The sequence below is a fragment of the Vicia villosa genome, linkage group LG4 (assembly GCF_029867415.1).
Source record: "Vicia villosa cultivar HV-30 ecotype Madison, WI linkage group LG4, Vvil1.0, whole genome shotgun sequence".
In the NCBI taxonomy this organism is placed as follows: Eukaryota; Viridiplantae; Streptophyta; class Magnoliopsida; order Fabales; family Fabaceae; genus Vicia; species Vicia villosa.
In genome coordinates, this window is record NC_081183.1 from 161,373,210 (window position 1) to 161,379,216 (window position 6,007).

Genomic DNA, 6,007 nt, shown 5'->3' on the forward strand with positions numbered 1-6,007 from the left:
CCACAAACCTTCACCCACTAGGAATCTTCAATTCCGTTCCATGGACGTTATCGAACTCATCACTAACCCGCAACGCAAGAATGATTATGTGTAATTGTGTTGGAGATGATGAAGAACGAAGATGAGAAGCGTTTGTGTATCTTTCAGTCGTTGGTGTTGCTTTGAATAATTAACCTTTGCACAATATATATGATTGCATAACAGTTGGAACCAAGAATAACTGAATTTTGGACTTTCTTGATCAGTTAGGTCGATCTCTTGTAGAGGTTAGGTCGACCTAGCAGTGCTTGCTGAAGTTTGCTCCCAGTTAGGTCGACCTGTTGAAGGAGTAGGTCGACCAGAATCCTCTTCTGATGCGTTCTGGGAACATTTTCTTAGATTAGGTCGACCTAGTTGTTATGTAGGTCGACCTAGCAGCAGTATATGTATTTTTCTTCATTTTAGGTCGACCTGGGTTGACAGTAGGTCGACCTAACTGCTGATTTTCTGCATTTTCCTTGTTCAGCTTGTGTTGAGTCGACCTATATGCATAGTAGATCATCCTGTGCTTTGTTTGGATGCTCATTTGAGTTTGCCATAAATCAAAAACATCTTTGAGTGTAATCTTGTATTCACATACTCCCCCTTTTTGATGATGGCAAACCAATAGTCAAAAGCTTTGGTAGTAAGTGACACAGACTCAACAAGGCTCCCCCGTACATCCAGCATCTATTTCTCAACCAAGCAATCTCTCCACAAAGCTCCCCCGTACACTCAGCATCTATTGTATCTATCTCCCCCTTTGACCACATCAAAAAGAGAAAAACAAAGAAAACAAAGTAGGAGAGTAACAAGAGAAATAAGGAATACCGGTAGTCATAGAGATAGATAACATGTAAATGGTGAAATCATAAGAACTAAACATGTTTTAAAGAAAACCAACAACATACATAATAGTTCAAGAGATTAATAAAAGAAAACAGAGAGTACTACATCATATAATGTTTTTAACAAAAAAAAAGCTTAATGACATGAAATGCAATGAAATGATGATATGATAAACAATATGTCCTAACGCCTGCCCCTTCTTCCTCTTCCTCTTTGAAATGTATGAGGTCGATCTTCTTCAACCTGTTCCAACAAATCCAGCACAGACATGTTAAGAGTGTTGAAGCTTTGGCTTATGTTAGCATGGCGATGCAATGCCGTTTCCTCAAACTGATTCTGCCTCAATACGGAGTTGGATGCAAACGTCTCAAAATCGTTCTTTTGTTCCTGAACCAAGCCGTACAACGATTGATATTGACGTTGTTGTTCCTCATATCTATCTTGTTGAAGCTGCTGCATTGTTTGAAATTGAAGCTGTTGAGTTTCAAAGTTCTGCTGTTGTTGAAGTTGCATAGCTTCAAGCATAGATATTATGTTGGATTGATCAGGAGGAGGTGGAGCTGTGTATCCCCAAGGGATATCTTCTTGTTGTGGCGGAACATATCTCCAATTTGCATCCGTGTCATGAGCTGCGTCTTCCATGGTATGATCCTCATCATTTGCTATTTCTTGATCATTTCCTTCTTCTTCATTTTCTGCAGTGTGACCAAATTCTGTAGGATCATCATAGTTGTAGATGATTTTTCCGGTCCCCTTTTGAATGAGATAATAGGTTCCCCTATTTGGATCCCAATGATATCCCATGAGGGTTAAGGTTGTTTGGGAAAAGTCCTGGTTCTATTTCATGTTAATGTATGATAATCCATCGAGCTTCATGCCGAAATGGTTCACAATTGTTTGTATGATCGAGCCATAGCAAAGAGCAGTAGTCTTCTGCTTTACTTCCTCAAACTTAGCAGTTAGAAAGTGTGGCCAGTGCACACGTGTTCTGTTTTGGATCAAGTACATCAACACAATTTCATTCCTTTCAATTCTGGAAAATCCGCCTGCTCGTGGTCGAATGACTCTTGAGATGACCCAATTTAGAAGCCTAGGATCTCTCTTCAGGTGACCGGCTGTTATTGTTTCATTAGGTTTGTCAAAGACGGAAGGATCTTTGAGGATAGACTTCATGTAGGCCACATGATCATAGATTCCCGGTACGTCCCCGTCTTCTATACGTAATTCATCGCCTACAATGTTGAGACCAAAGATACTAATCCAAGCACGTTTGTCAACGATATGAGATCTTGACCCCATCTTAAACCTAAAATTACAGCCTGCCTCTCTTGTGAACCCTGCATAGAATGCCCTAACAGTGTTCTCACAGTATGGTGTGGCACATTCCAAAAGGGGATGAACATTTTGATGCTCAATAAGACTCACAACTTCAGGAATATGCATATTTTTAGCAACATGTTGATTGAAGATATACTGCTTCACTACCTTCCTTTTCATTTGCCATTTTTCAAAATTATCTCTACAATCAGGGTGAACAAGGGCTACAGCACTTACCGGTTGTGAGGATGATCCAGATGCAACTTCCTTTCCCTTTCTTGATTTTGGAGGCATAGTTGGAGATGCTTTGTGTGAGAGGGATGATTTTTGGACAATTTTGAGTTTGAGGAATTAGGGTTAGCCGTACCAAATGTGATGAGAATGAGAGGGAATGCAAGAATGGAATGATTTGAATGAATGAGAATGGGTCAGGTCGACCTAACAGACCCAAATCTGGAAAAATGATAGCAGTAGGTCGACCTAAAGTGAGGCTGGGTCGACCTATCAGAAGTAACAAAACAAATGACCAATTTAGGTCGACCTAAATTGTGAGTAGGTCGACGCAACTGGACCTTTTTAGTTTCTGTAAAGAAGCTTCTTATGTAGGTCGACTCAAATACAGAGTAGGTCGACCTAAGTTTCCTTAAATGATGAAAATGACTTAGAAATGTTTCTATATGATGTATTTTTGTTTTGTCATTTGCTTGAATGCACAAACATTGTATGTTATGAATGAAAATGATGAACACATATACATAAGTATTTGAGAAGAGTAGATAAGAGCACATGAAGTCACTATAAGCATGTTAATTGATAGCATATTATAGCATCAATAAATTTTTTGGAAGTGAACAATAAACATGTTACCGCTTTCTCAATATGTAGGTGTTTTGTCATCATTGTGTGGAGTCTTCTTGTCAGTGTGCCATACTCCTAGATTTGATGATGAATTGTTTTGATGGAATGTTTCACAGGTTGATTTTTGCGAAAAACTCATCTAGTATCGATTACTTGATGTTCTCCCGGATGCGGGACATAGTCCCAAACAATATTCTGCTAAGAATAGGTTTAAAATCTCTCTGCAATGCAACTTGCCAATTTGCACATCAAGTAATGCGTCTGTAATACGGTGAACTGACTTTTTATCGATCGAAAATGTCGCGGTAAGCAAGAGTCGCCACCGACTTTTATTTTATCCAATTGGAAAGGCAAAAAGAACAGGAAAGACCTTTTGAAAAGATTTTGAGTTCGGGGGGTAAGTTATACAAAGGGAAGGTGTAAGGCACCCTTTGCATCCATGGTTATCCATGGGCTCTTAATTGCTTAGCTCACTTTGTTTGTTTGAATTGATTTGTTTGAAAAGTAGTGTATGAATAGAAATTTTGAATAAGAACTTTAGCTTGTAAATAAGCGTAGTCTTTTTGAATTTGATTTGAAAAGAGTGGGAAAAGAGTTTTGACTTTTAGAGCAAGCAATTAGTACCAACTACCCTAAGTTTTAAAAATCTGTTCTTTTAGCTTTTCGAGGCGAAAGGATCTATCCATGCCATAAAGGGCAGGAAGTCTTTCAATTGGATGTTTAAGGGTCATCGAGTAATCGTTCGCCATAAGACTGTCCCATGCCATAAAGAGGGTAGGTAGTCTAAGGGAATGATATAATAGTCATTAATCTTTTTAGGCATCATGCGAGGATACCTTAGCAATTGGGACAATCATCATATAAGGCAACATCGTGGGACAAAATTGATGATGATAATGAACTTAGGGCAACATTTGTTTTGCTTAGGTATCCTCGGAATCGAGGGACTTTGACTATTTAGTACACTTAATAGCAACAAGGCAACAGGCAACAAAGGCAACCAAAGGGATTACCCTAAAGGTGTGTGGGTGCAACAATCACGTGGTTAACTTCGATTACATTTATCTTGTAATTAGGTGATCTATGTTCAGTTCATGGTTTGCACTCCCTAAATTACTAACCACGCAGTAATATAATATCACAATTTAAGTGCCTTCAAGGCCAAACAATACAACCAGTAAACAGTTACATAATAATAAGGGAAAGGGACAATGAAACCAGCGGATCCCTTAATAGGGTCTGACATAAGTAATAATAGAGACAAACAGGGTTTTAGGGTTACCAACATTCGTAGCCTTGGCAACTTGACAAACCTTTAGCTTCGATTGGCGAAGGTCGATGGGCAGAGGTTTGCCTTGAGCATGAAGCATTGACCCTGACCATTAAAGTTTTGACAAAAGAAAAAGAAAGCAGTGAGTGTATGGCTAGTTCAAGGCAAACCCTATTTCGGGCGAAAAGGTAACAAATAAAAGTAAAATAATATTTAAATAAGAAAAGAATTAAAAACTTAGCTTTCGATTGATGGGGCGCGTAGGAGAGAGGAATCATATTGCTAATCCTGAGAAGAGAGAACAAAGAAAAATCTTTTAGTGTATGACTGGTCAAACGACAAACCCTGATTCGGGCACAAACGAGTTATAGTTAATAGAATAAACCAGATCAATTTAATTAATTATTGGTTTTTCAACCTAATTAATTAAATCGGATAAAGAAAATAAAATCAGGCAAAAGACATTTTTTATGAGTTTTTGGCATTTAAATAAAATAAATGTGAATTTTAAAAGTATTCTGATAATTAAATTAAATTAAATAACTATTATTATAAATAATATATATTAAATATAATTAAATTAGATAAATATGATTAAAAATAAAAGAAATATTAAAAATAAATAAATAAGAAAATAAGATAAATAAATAAAATAAGTATAATATAAATTTAATAAATAATTGAAATAATAGAAGAGTAAAGAAATATAAAAGAAACATTTATAATCAAATAAAAATAAAATAAAGAAAAAAAAGAAAAAGAGAGACTTAGCTTAATTATCCAGTGTAGCGGTTCCTGAGTTCATAGGGTGGTTCTGCACTCCTTGGTATGTTAGATCTGAAACAGAGATGATCTGACGGGTGTGATATGAGGGTGTACCATGCGGATGACGAGGATGCACACGCTGGATTTATCTGCAAGACCATACAAAGAAATATTCCAAAAGAGAATGCAAGAGGCAGGAATCGAACCCCTGCCCTTGCGCATCAAGATCTTAGGACGCATTCATTCTCCGCTGGGCCATTTTTCCACGTTGTAAACAAAACAGACAACATATAATATATTTAAAAATTAACCAAAATGGCAGATTCAAAATGGGATTCGCGCTCAGGCCATCGTCGTCATCTTCAAGCTTTTATTTTTTACCAGAACTGTAGCTACGGACTGAAACTGTTGCCACAGCCTATAGCTACACTTTTTCTCCGTCACTATATCTCTGCAATATGTTAAAAATACGAATATGAAGCCAAAATTCCAACTGAGACCATGGCTAGGTTCGGTTCGTCCTTAAGAATTCAGACATGGCCTCAATTTGTCCCAATTTCACCTGTAATGTAAAATCCTAAAAACGAAACCCTAAAACTCGTTAATGGCAAACCATGAGATAAACAAGCAACAAGCCAATTAACAGCCCAGAATCGTTATAAACATCATAATAACGGATAATATGCAATTTAAATTCGATTATGATGCGCGAAATCATGTAATCGAGACCAAGAAGAACTGTTCAAACCGTGAAGTATCCGTACACGTTCTTGAGGCTCCGAAGCTTGAAAGTGATGGTAGATCGTTCAGTGATCCTTCATGAACATGTTGGCGTCTTCCAATCGTCCTGAATCAAGCTGCAATTCCAAAAGTGATTTTGATTTTTTTTCTTCCTTTATAGGCACCGAGCTTGTGTTTTTAGAACCTGCC